The sequence below is a fragment of the Bactrocera neohumeralis genome, chromosome 5, assembly GCF_024586455.1.
Source record: "Bactrocera neohumeralis isolate Rockhampton chromosome 5, APGP_CSIRO_Bneo_wtdbg2-racon-allhic-juicebox.fasta_v2, whole genome shotgun sequence".
Lineage (NCBI taxonomy): Eukaryota > Metazoa > Arthropoda > Insecta > Diptera > Tephritidae > Bactrocera > Bactrocera neohumeralis.
Window position 1 is genome coordinate 23516349 of NC_065922.1, and position 13683 is coordinate 23530031.

The following is a 13683-nucleotide window of genomic DNA, read 5'->3' on the forward strand; positions in this document are numbered from 1 at the left end:
TTTGATCCGCAGTCTTAAAGAGATTTAAATTATGTTAACATAATTTTTACACAAAATTTCAAAAAAAAATTTTTTTGTTAATCATTATTTTACGCATGTATTATATCAAAAAGATTATATATTTTATAAAAAAGTGAAGTAAAAATAATAAAAAATGGTATTAAGATATCAAAACTAACACACAAACACATATCCATTGTAACGAGAAATAAATTGAAATTAATACAAGCAATTGGATTTAAGCGAATTTTTTCCTTAATTTCTAATATATACTTAATTATAATATAATGTAGTATTTGCCAAATTTTTTCCAGAATTTAACACTTTCTATGTAATTGCACATTTTACTGTGGTTTAGAAGCTGAAAAAGTGTATTCAACAATATTAAAGTATTTTTCTCAGTAAAATATTTTGAAGCATTTAAAAAAAATAAATGATAAAGAAAATATTTCAATTTTAATTGAAATTAAGCCTCAAATCGATGTCTGAGAATTATAGAAATTTGAAATATTCTATTCAACAGCTTATTATGTGAGTTTTCAAACAATTAAGACCTACAGCGGCATAAACGTATGTTCAAGAAAACTACACTGCGGATACTTAACGTTTGGTTACACTGTCTAAGCCAAACCAGGTTATGCTCAGCTGAGCAGTTTTAAAAATTTCGGCCTATAAAACAGTCTTGTATGGCTGTAACATAAATAAGCAACAATTATTTATATTTGTATAATATTTTTTAATAATAAAAATTCCTATTTAAAAGAAAACTTATAAGGAATCCAAAATATCAACTTCTAAACCACAGTTTATACCTAATATTTCCTTTGTAAATATAAAAAAAAATATATATATATCAAAACTTATATAGGCTCTGATTTAATTATAATTAATTAAGCTTATTGTACTTAATGAAAAAGAAAAAAAACAAAATTATACAATTAATAAAAATAAATAAATACTAATAATAAACTAAAAATTACTTATTAATTAATTAAAAATTAAATTAAATTAACTGTAATTTATTGTATTGTATTTAATCCATATGTGCAACAAATGTATACCCCAACCTAACCTTAACCTTACTTTTGTAAAGGCGTGAAATTAAAGAATAAAAAATATATCAATTATTATTATATTCGAGTATATACTTATAAATTACTTTAAATATTAAAAAGAAAGTGATTATAGAAATTGAGTATTTATTCCAAAAGTAATACTTAATAAAAAAGAACCTGAAATATGGATTAGATGTCATATGCAAGATATGTATGTATAAACAATAATAATGTGGCACTCAACATATACATATATGTGTATATTTATGGCAAGCGCATGAAATGTATGAAAATGCAAATGTATTGAAAACGACAAATAAATATTGACGAAAAATTAAATTTAAAAAATACTTTTTAATATCTCAATACTCTTTTTTTGAGAGAAGGTAAGTATATATTGTTTAAATAGACTAAGTTTGAGTTAAGTGAGGTTGACACTGATGGCTAAGACCTTAGATAATGTGTTAAGTCATATAGTACTATAGTGACTATCCCTAACGATTGACGAATCGAAGACAGATATTACTTTTATATAGATATACAATGTTTTTTATATATCATTATGACCCAACGATATATATGAGACATTTTTTCTTGAGACCTCAGAGAGGCTTCTCAATAAAAGTCAGTTACTGGCATCCGTTAGCTCTTCCCCCTAATAGTTACTCGATTTAAGATGGTCTAAGCAGAAAGGGTTTTTGGGAGTCTTTATTACGAACACAAGTAATTGGGTTGCACAAGGCATTCAGTGAAGGCCGAAGATTATCGAAAACTTGCCTCATGCGAGTCGTTCATCCACCTCTGTTAATTACGATAACATGGAAAACGTTAAACGCAAGGATTGAAAACGGTCGTGTTGGTATCAAAGGAATAGCAGAGGGTCTTAATACATCTTGTGGGCCGATTCAACAGCTTTTGGTTAATGTTTTATGTATGCCGCTAAACTCTTTTGGAAAAAACACCACTGAGAAGGGAGATGCTTGATAACGCAGCTGGGGACGCATTATTTAAACGCAAAATTGCTGGTGACCTGACATGGGTTTATTTTCAGATTGATGAGGTCGAAACTGTCCAATAATCTAGCTAACTGCGCTCCAAAAGTCGATACCGCAAAAATCAAAGTTCGCCGTAGGCACTGTAGGCTATGACAGTTGAGGCTTATAGCAGGTGCATAGAAAATTGGATTAAATGTTAATATGTTTGTATTGCCTCAAGAGGACGTCGAATATAAAGGATTTGTATTATAATACGTGAAAATGTAATAAATATAAAAGTAGTGTATTTAGCTCTGAATGAGTGTAAGGTGAAATATTATCATTATTTATTTAAAGCCTTTACTTTCTGGTTCTGGTCATTGGTATTTAATATTGAAGAAGCTCTTGAAAAGAATAAATACGCTCTTGGGATATTCCTGGATATTTCTGGAGCGTTTAACAAAGTCTCTACGGAATCTATTCTGAATAGTAATTAGTCAATGGGTATTGATCATGCAATAAAACGCTGGATAAGAGCAGAATGGAACGACGCTAAAACGACCAAGGAAGTCTGTAGATTTACTCCGCAAGGGTAAGTGCTGTCTCCACTTCCATGGACATTAGTGGTGAATAAACTGCTAAGGAACTTGTAATTGCCATATTAAAAACGAATAGGTGTGTACAGACCATTACCGGTATTATGGCCACTACTCTCAATACAGTCGAGATTTGGGCATCCCAACTGGGTCTGGGGTTGAACCCGGAGAAATCGGATCTGCTTGTGTTTACAAGAAAGCAGAAAATTTCTCTGAGAGGAGGTTCCCTCGATAAATGGGACACAATTCTCTCTCAAGGACCACACCAAGTACCTTGGGGTAGTCTTGGACAGCAAATTGCGGTGGAAGCACAACGTGGAAGAAATAGTGAGAAAAGCTATCAATGCTTTATATGCGTAGAGGCAGATATTCGGCACAATCTGCTAGCTTTCTCTCTCTCTCTCTCATGCACTGGTGCTACATAGCTATTGTAAGACTAATTCTACTTTACGGTGCAGTAATATGGTGGACAGGCCCGCGTCAAGCGCAGGCATTCTAAAAGATGACTACATACTCCTCATGGACCTAGCAATTGAACTCCATCTGGTATCGCAAAGGACCGAAACTGGTCTATGCGTGGCTCTTTGGTCTACCAGATTAACCTACTTACTTTCTGGTTCTTCTGTCCTGAAATTAACATAAAAACTGTAGTCTCAAAATTCAAGCAAATCTATTGTTTTGGATGCCCTAGTAAACAGCTCAGGGTTTAAGTTCACTCATCACGATTAAATATACAGTATATAAATTACACCGTTTATTAGATGTAGATTTCTGCGCCATTACAAGAAGATTCTTGAATGCTTAGAGGAAATATAAATTTCCTACATGTAGATAATGTTTGATATTTGATGGAAAGCATGACTTACACGAAGCATCGCAAAAAGAAAAATATCTTTAGGAAGACATGCCTACTCTTTTTATTTTGGTCAGATGCCTGAGAAATGAATTAGAACGAATTTAGAAAAAATTAATATAAGCTCTTGAAAATCTTCATTGCTAAACTATTCTCAAACCTAATGGTATTATAATAAAAGCCGTGATTTCGCGAAGTGATCACCCTTTCAGGTTATTAACCTCTCTTGGTCTTCTGAAACATTCGATATATGAATTAACTCAAGCAAGTGTGTGTAGGTGCATGTCTAAGGTGAGTTTAATTGACGCTCATATATTATGAGCACAAGGCAACTGCATGAACATCAGCAACAACAACAAATTTATACAACTACAACAACACTAATTGTGCTATGCATATACGAACAACAATGGTAGGCTTCCACAAACACACGCACACTTAGAACAGCCAGCCTCAGCGGCATCTTCGCTGCTGCCTCAACTTGTGTCTGTGCCATTAGAAACTAGACACCCATTATTGGGAGCAGGTTCGTAATTAACTTTATGTACGCCATACTAATTAAGACGTTTAACAAGGATAAAATTACCTTTTAACGGCAGCGTGTTGGTGGCGCTTGCTGCCGCTGCTGTATAACAACAACAATAGCAACAATGCATGAAAATAATAACACAAAATATGTTTGGTGGAACATTAAGCTGGAAATAACGGTGCGCAGACTGATGTTATTACATTGAAGGTCAGTGAAAATGGCAGCTAAAGCTTGGAGAAGGGAAGCAAACGAAGAAAAATCCAGAAAAACACTTAATATTAAAGCGTTAAGAAAGGGTGTTGTGCGGCTGTTGTGAGGGTGGGAGGAGGTTAAATATATTTATGGCTATATGCATACATAACAGTATATTTCTTCGTTTAGCATCACAGTGGGTATTCAATTAACGCGGATATTACGCAGCAGGAAGCCTTCAAGATTTGACTTCTCGATGGCCAATTAAAGGCGTGTGAAGGCGTGAAACTAAAGAAGCGAAGCATAACTGCTAAGCGCTGTTAAAGCTATACCGCTTACGAGGGAAACGCAGTCTCAATTGGGGGATGTTGTAAAAAGTACATAAGAAACGCTTACATACTATAAGTATGTACATACATACACTATATATAATATATATGTAGCCAACACAATTTACCCTAATCAGCGCAAGGTCTCCTCCCCGCCGTTCTGCAACTGCAAAAAAAAAAACAACAGAGCATTATGAAAATTTAGTATTTAATAAAGTTAAATTAAAAAACGTAAATCACAAAAGTCAATGCTGTTTATTAACGCGCAGCCGCGTACGAAAGGTCAGCAGGTGAAAATAACAATGCAATTTATTTATACACAATATTTATGTGGCATTGCGACCTTTTGTTGCTTTCATTAGTCTTCATTAGCGCGCAATAAAGCTTTGAAATGCGATAAATTTTGCTTTTTTACACTTTCATTGCATACCTCCAGGCGTATGACTTGCAAAAGGTACATTCAGGCATACAAACAGCGGAATGTGTTGGTGTTGGTAGCAAATTGTTTAATTTAAAAATAAAGCAGTTCATAAATTATTGCTTTGACTGTTAAAATGTCGCGTTTAAAGTATAATAGGACGGACAAAATTTTCCAATTTCGTTTTAATTAAAAATTTTGTGTTTTGTAATGAGTTTTAAATTAAGACTTGTTTTTATTAAAGAAAAATATTTATTGCTTTGAATTTTGCGGAAATCTTTTTTATGTCAAATATATATTGACAGGGTTTCTATAGCCAGTTCAGGGCGACCACTATTCGAAAGAAATTTTGATTTGATATTGAGCGGAAAGTGAAGCTGTACCATATGGCTCCCGAAAACAGAACACACCCAATAATGAGATAAGTGAAAATTGTCTTTTCTGCTTGCAATTACACGGAGCGCAAAGCACACAAAAGATCTAATAGTGAAAAAAATAAATGTTTGTATATCAAATTCGTTGTCGTGAGTTCTTACAGAAATTCGATTTAAGCGGCCGGATTTCTAGGTTCTTGGTCACTTTGCCAAATCTCAAGCTGATACTCCAATGGGGAATTGACTTTGATAATAGCAGCAGATAATATTGCTTATTCATATTATAAGTATGTACTCAGTGAATATTGTTATGCCATATGAGTAACGGTTATATTCGAATCTATGAAAATTGTTTTATTTCTTTAAATTACTGTATAAGTGATATTTTGCAATATAACTAACAGGTTTTTCAATAGGGACGCTACAAAAGTAGACCAATGGGGACGTCAAACGGCACAGTAAAAAAAGATTCCCGTGCTAGTGAAAAAAAAGTGCCCCTAGTGTCGAGAATATTACTGCCACTTGCGCATCAATTGAGGAAGACCCAAATCAGTCTCTCACTCGTCGTTCTCAAGAGTTGAGCATCTCTTTGACGTCGTTGTGGCGAATTTTACGAAAAAATCTTGGCCTACATCCTGACAACATCAAATTGACGCAAGAACTGAAGCCGCTTGGTCACCAGAATCGTCATATGTTCGTGAATTGGGCTTAGCAACAACTTGAAGATGATCCGAATTTTCATCGTAAAATCATCTTCAGCGATTATGCTAATTTCTGGCCGAATGGCTTCGTCAATAAGCAAAATATGCATTATTGGTCATGCAGCAATCCAAACATACTCCATGAGTCACCATTGCATTACGGTTTGGTGTGGTTTACCGACCTGCGACGTCATAGGGCGGTACTTCTTCCGTGATGACCAAGGCTGGCACGTTACTGTGAATGAGAATCGCTACCGCCAAATGATAACCGAACATTTTTGGCGCGAATTGAATGCTATGGACTTGGGCAATATGTACTTCCAAGAGGACGGGGCTACAAGCCTCACAGCGAATGTCAGAATCGATTTATTGAAAACCAAGTTTGGTAAACGTGTTATCTCACAAAATGGCCCAGTGAAATGGCCGCCACGCTCGACCGATTTGACGTCGTTAGACTCTTTCCTGTGGGGCTACGTCAAGTCTATGGTCTTTGCCAGCAAGCCAACAATGATTGATGTACTTTGTACGAATATCGAACGTGAAATTGCAAAAGTATCGGCTGGTATATGCTTGAAAACCGTCGAAACTTGGGTTCAGCGTTTGGACTTCTGCAAGCGTGCCAATGGCAAAAGAAATCGAGTTCTATACATAATGGCATCGAGTGTAATTTTGTAGCGTTCTTATTGAAAAATCCGTTACTGAGTCTTGTCATAAATACTGTTTCGAAAAGCTTTTTATTTTCATAAGTAATGATAATTTGTAAAAAAGTCTCACATATAAAAACCAGTTTAGTATTTGCTTTGGCTTATTACAATGGACAGCTATAGGAACCCGTATTGCTATGATTGCCTTACACAAATGTGACAAAGCGCTGGTGAAAACTTATTAACTTTTTCGAGGATGTTTGTTTACCACTCTATTGATCATTTTTCCTAAACGTCTACACTTGATGACAGAGAGAGAAGTGATCGTACTAGTGTGATTCGAAAGAATTCAGCCACAAAAAGTGTTCTGCATTCGCAGAAACGCCTTTAGAATTAAATATATCCACGAGATCTATGAAAATACTCATTTGAAATGATACCTTCAGTTGCTCTTCTTACAACGCTCTTGAAGCAAACTAGGTTCAACAGAAGTGGATGGCATGCAATCGACGTCAATAAAAGTATTGCGAATGAGAAAATTTTCAGTGTTCAACAGGTTTTAAAAAGCAAATCTACAAAATGTACATTAAAACTTCCGAACACGCAAAAACTTGCTTTTCAATGGTTCAATGTGATCACCATCTAACCGCTGTAATGGTTTGGGGGGAAGACTTCTTTGAACGCGTTCAACCTTTTTATTTCTGTAAAAAAGGGGTTAAACCGAGCCAAAGTGTTACAGCAGAATATTTTAGAAGGCGTGGTAAGATTGTGAAGTAATACTCTCTTCAATGTGGAGTACTGGATCTTGCAACAAGATTCTACTGCAGCACAAAAGGCAAAAACCATACAGCAATGGCTTGATAAAATATCTCTTGGTTTCATATGTAGGTGCAGGTGCTTGGCCGTCTGGAAGTACATATTTGAATCCATTGAACAGTTTGTGGCCAGAGTCGAGAAATTGGTCTTTCGTCTATCACACAGGAATAGGAGTCTTCGAGTCATTCGATTCGAGCAGCGACGTCAATACCAGAAAAAAATTATTCGTGTTGCTATTAATCAATGATCCAAACATTTTTGAGGGCTTGTGTGAAAGCAAAATTTATCAATTTCGAATATCGCTCATTCAATATATTCGTGATTAAATAAAATTAACTTTATTAAAAAATGTTATTTAGTTAATTTTTATAATAGCATGAACTTGTAACAGAATTTATGGCAGGACTACGTATTGTGTGAATTTCAGTCGCTTAATGTATTATTATAGCAGAAACAGAAGGAGACGATTAATATCTCCTTCTAGCCTTAAATAAATATTAATTTCAATTTAATGTATTTAATTAAAAAAGTAGGCATGTCAGCCTTAGCATAATCTAATTTCGTATTATAATTTGTTACACAACTTTTTCTAATAATGACTGCTTAAATCGGTTGCAACACTTTTCAAATCAAAATTATATACAGACTTCGAACAATTGCACACAAATGGTGCTCTAACTTAGCCCTCCTTAATTTTCTGTTATTTCTATTTGTAATGTACTTAATATTATTTGGAGTACCAATTTATCATAGGAAAGTTTAAACTTCTCAAGTTCATAAAAAGTTCTAGCTTTTTCCACAAACTAACTGATTCCAACCTGTCTTCGTTTTCATTAATCAGCAGTGTCCTTCACCTTTAACACAATTTGAAATATCCGAGAATCAATATTTTCACCTTCAGCGGCAGCAGCTAATTTATGTCTACCCTTTGTGGCAGCAAGAACTTCGACAAAACAATTAAAGCGAGGCTCTTTTGAGGCCTTTTTGAGCCAAGCACGTGCCCTCGAAGTGAAAAGTTCATAATTAAATTTGATATTTTGCGGATAAAAAAATGATTTTGATTTAATTAGGGTGAGCGCAACAGACGCTGAAGACGCTACCATAAAAGGTTTTTGTTTACTTAAAGCGAGTGAAAATGCCATATCATTGTTATTGTTGTATTTTTTAAGCGAAATACCAACAGTTGGACATTCAAGGCGCCGGCGCTGGGTTAGTGCAGGTGGCAGAGGCTATCAAGTTGCCTGATCGCTAGTGGCAACCACTCGGTTGAAACCGCAAAGTGTGCAGCGCAGAAGGAGCGTTAAAGCGACAAAGCGTTTGGCGCCACAAACTTCTCCGCTTTCACTTAACGCTGACCGCTGCTGCTGCATAGTATTTCTGTGAGAGTGTGTATGAAGAAAGAGGCACTTGTTTTTGCTGGCGTGTTATTGTTTTTGCTAGCCTCACTGTCTTTTGCGAGCAGTGCGTCCATCACATCGCGCAATTTGAAATTTGTTAAGTTGTTGTTTGTGTTTGTTTCTGTTTTTGAATGCCCCTTCTTTGTTTGCGCTCAAGTTTCAGCGCAATTTTGTTGTTGCCACCGCAAGGGTTGCAAGGTGCCGCGTATCCTTTGCTGATTGCCGGCTGCACTCATAACTTTTCAAATGTGTGGAGGCGAAGGGAGGTTAGGGGGGAAACGTAATCTACATACATGGCTGCACATACTAACATACATATAACAACCTACATATACATATATGCACCAATTTGTGCGCTCGACAGCCAGACATTGTTCCGCTCCACAAGCGCAACAAATGAATTTTAATTCAATTAAAGTGCAAATTGTAAATTCGCTTATTCGCCGAGTGCTCCACCTCCCCTCACCATATCTTCTATATAAATATATATATGGACTATACAGAAATGTATTTATTCGCCACTCAGCCGCTAAACAGCTCGATTTAGGGGAGATTTATTCCACCAGCCTAGCCGTTTAGCGATGCGTGGCTGCCGCTCTGACGGAGAGTCGATTATTTATCCCCTCTTAAGCCGCCAAGTAGAAAACAATTTACTTGAAAATTTGAAATTTTCGCTTAGCGGCGCATATTCGTATTACGCAGTCAATGTTGCCTATTATTTTTGGAATAAGAGGAGTTGGGTGGTCGTGCGCCGCTATGGTAACGGTGCTAATGGCTTGCACTTTAATTGGGCGAGCGCCACAACCGAGTGGGTTGAGTGTGCGATTACTCATAGACGGGTTGCGGATTTCGAGCCAGCTGGAGAAAATGTTTCGCTTTAGAAAGTATTTTCTACCTAAAAGTATTCAATGGATACCACAGGTAGAAAAATGTTGACTTAAAACCTGAGCCCAACTTGGCCCTAAAAACTTGTATAATGACTAAAACATATATAGTTCACTTTTTAATAGGTTTTTGGACAAAAAAGTTATAAGCAAAACTCTGAAAAATGGTGAACTTGAAACCTAGAGGCTTACTAATAAATCATATATAGCCACAACGCAATTCCAAAATGTCAATGATTTTATAAAAAATATTTTTTATAACTCAAAGACGATTGGATATTCGCTGTTGCCTTCCGAAGAATGACAGCTATTGGAAAAAAACTTCTAGAAATTGGTTCGAAAGAGAACTGAACGCAGGTCTTACCTAACGGCAGTGTGCACCCGGAACTATTATACCACGAAAGCCAAGCTAAGGTTGAAACTCGTCAACGCCGTACACTTTCTGAAACCGTAACTCGCATAACTAAGTCGAGTATTGTCTTACTACTCATTGTTTCGAATAATAATATTATATGAACTTAGTAAAGGTCTAGTTCCCCCAATAATCAATATCAGTATTTTCAAAGTCGCGGTCGGACGTCCGAAATCTGGACCCCAGATATCCGGAAATTAATTCTCGAGAGAGAATATTTTATTTTTTAATTTCTTTTTATTTTAACTCCAGAGGACAATATCTGGTCACTCAGGCTGTCTGTATGGAACATAATTTAAGCATTCAGCGTAACTCTATATATCCCATTATTCACTGATATTTGTGAATCTATACTTTTCTCTCTCTCCCTTTATCCCTTTATAGTATAAGCGTTATTATGATCAGATCTCATTAAAAAGCAGAGTTTAGTCCTGGACTGGTAGGTACCTTGGCATGGTGCAAGGGCTAAAAAGCAAATCTGTACACCACTACTCCGACGCATTGCCACAGGTGGCATGCATACGATGATCAAGAGCTACAACCTCCTAATCCAGATCCGTGCCCATTGGATGATTTGCAACCAGAAGGTAAATTCGACTGTATTTTAACGAAGCCTTCCTAACACTGGGCCGCTTTGGGAAGTAACGATGACCTCTCCGTGTCGTAGAGCCTTGGCGTGCTGGACTCTTTTATAAAGACGAGACATGCGAGCTCACAATGTTTAGCCAAAAGGTCATATGACCCAGAGCATGAGCAACAAAAACAAGATCAACAACAATAACACCAACCAAAACAAACAAAACAGACTGCAGTAATTCCGGTGTATGTAAGGGTGGTACAGGCACTAGACGTAAGTTTAGTTTCTTGGAAGGTGACGCGAACTTCACAAGAACCCATTCAGCTGCTCGGTAGTGAGCGACTATAAACGGACGAAACCGGAGACGAGCGCAAAAGGAAGAGAACAAGGTTGCCAATTAGTCTCTAACCCAGAAGTATGATGTCTCCTTTCCCTGAATGGGCAGGATGGGCATGAGTGGTGCCAGTCTAACATGCTATCTTAGGCACTAGCACCTGACCGTTAAATCTCAAAAGGAGGCGGAGCTCACTTTCAGTAAGAGTAGGGACAGCAACCTATCTCCTGCTGCAAAGATAATTGGGGAGTAAATTTAAGAGAATCCAGACAAAATGCAGGAGCGGGAAAATAACGCCGCAAGAGCCACCAAAATCTGTGAGGGAAAAATGAGATTCAGACACAGGCGATCGGAAGACAAAGTTCCACTAGTCTTTCCATTGATAACCAAAGGAGAGAGTAATATAACACCGACATGCTTTGTCATAACCTCTCTTAGGTCGCCATATCACAAATATACTGATTTCCTCTTAACCTACTGATTTAGCATTAAAAATCGTAAACAGGCAAACAAAAAAACAATAGAAAATATCTATCAAAAGGAATTTTTGTAATTTTTTCGGAAACAAAAGAATTTATTTTTAATAAATCTCCAGAACGAAGTTTTTTATTATCACTTTTTAATAAAACACCAAGTATACCCTTTATATTAGATGCATACAACAAAAACAAAGTAATATGTACATATATATACATATATATAAATACAGAAACTTTCATTCTCACAACTATCAACCCACCCTCTCCGCTGTCGCTTTAAGTAACACCGCGTTGTAAAGCACTTTCGCTACAAATCCAATTATTTGCGTCTTAAGGTTTTATGGAAATGGAAATTGAAAAAATAAATAAAGCGAAAATGGATTGAAATATAAAAAGAATACCATCGAATCGAGAAAATAGAAAGCAATGAAGCAAATAAAAGCTGAAAAACGCAACTCCAGCGAGTGAGTAATAAAAGCAAATAGGAGACAAGGCGAACTTTTTAACTCAATAGAAAGCCATTACCCTAGAAGGCAGCGCCTACACCCTAACACACCCTAAATTTTACAAATGAGTTCCCTCACCCTCGGGCATATTGCTTACACCAGCAGTTCGCTTTAATTTATTTACGTTCGGATAGTTCGATTAAGGTGTTGCAATTGGCAGGCGTTTAAACGGTACTTTAGTGCCGTAAAAGGGTGCTGCGCCCAGGGTGGGTTGGAGTATAAAAACTTTATAAAAAGTGGAAGTGTTGTGTATTTATAATAAAATAGCTTTCGCTCCCTTCCATCCTCGGCCACTTTATGCAAAACTTTGATTGCGCGTTACTTTATTAAAGTTTTTGATTGCGTCAATTGCAAATGGCAACCCTTCGGCAAAATGCGAGCTCTTACAGATATATTTACTTAACATAAATATATGCACAAAATAATAAGAAACGGGCTTCAAGTCGTCCAACCCTTTACTTGTCTGCCTGAGTGAAAGCAATCAGCTCCCAAACCAATACTCGCGCTCTTCGCTTAGCGCGGTGGATTTGTGCGAGATTGGGTTAGGCTTTATTCTCCCATTTTCTGCGGCTTTACGCTGTCAGTTGAAAAGTTGAAAGTGAAAAGTTTATAATTTGTTCGCATTTCACCTGGCTTAGGTGCCTAGGAATTTGGTTTGGCATTAGTGTTTCGCTTTATCCACCTTTTTATTATTCTATTGAATTCCACCAAATCACCTGAACTGGCATGAAAGCATGCCGTTACTTCGAACATTGTTTTGACACACCATTTCACTTCGCAGCTTTTAAATTCAGTTCATTCGCGAAGTTATTTAGACAATAAGCGTTTGCTATTGTGGCGTTAAACTTTGTGTTTTAAAAGGGTGGGATATTTTCCGAATTTAATTTCAATCAAAATGTTTTTATTTTAATTTATATACATATGTATGTATATAACAGAGAATTTGTATATGTATGTTCCTCATAGACTCCGAAACGGTTGGACCGATTACAATGAAATTTTAGGACGATCTTCAGAACGGCCAGGGAAGTGTTGTGCGCAACCTTGCTTTGTTGACAAAATTTCTATGAATTGACATCTCGCTACAATATCGGCTATATGAAGCCTTTTGTTCATTTTGCAGTGCCTTATTATTGAAAATTTACTTATGCTCTTTTGAAGTACATACTACGATTTGTCGATTGGACTGCATTGTCATTGCGTCAAATTTAAATCAAATGAGCTAAATCGAAAATCGATGAAATTATATATTTTCTTATAAGTTTTACTTAATATAAAAGCATTATATGGAGTTTGTTTAGAACATATAGAAGTAATAAAGGAGTCCATATAAATGGCAATTTTATATAAATTTATAATTTACTAATATATATAGAAGAAAAAAATTAATAAATGAAAAAAATAGAATCGGCATCGAACCACGTTGCCACATTTCTTTTCTAAAGGAGACATCAGAAAATTCTTCAGGTTTTTTTTTTATTCAAATGTATTGAATCTCTTTTATTCAATTCCTTTTGTCATCCTCGAGCATTTGATGGGAAATTCCACGAAATGTGGTAAGCAAGGCTTGATTTTTATCAATAAGTTTGTATGAAACCTACATATAGTACGAT

The 13683-nt window shown here is 36.1% G+C and overlaps 1 long non-coding RNA gene across 3 annotated transcripts in view; it reads right to left on the minus strand.

Moving 5' to 3' along the window:
- Nucleotides 1-13683, minus strand: part of LOC126758626 (uncharacterized) — a 237543-nt gene that overhangs the window by 79721 nt on the left and 144139 nt on the right. The window contains exon 4 of one of the 3 annotated variants that reach the window (XR_007666862.1): nucleotides 4657-4694. The exons of the other annotated variants lie outside the window; for them this stretch is intronic. This is a non-coding gene — a long non-coding RNA (uncharacterized LOC126758626). The remainder of the gene's footprint in view (nucleotides 1-4656; nucleotides 4695-13683) is intronic. 3 annotated transcript variants of the gene reach the window in all.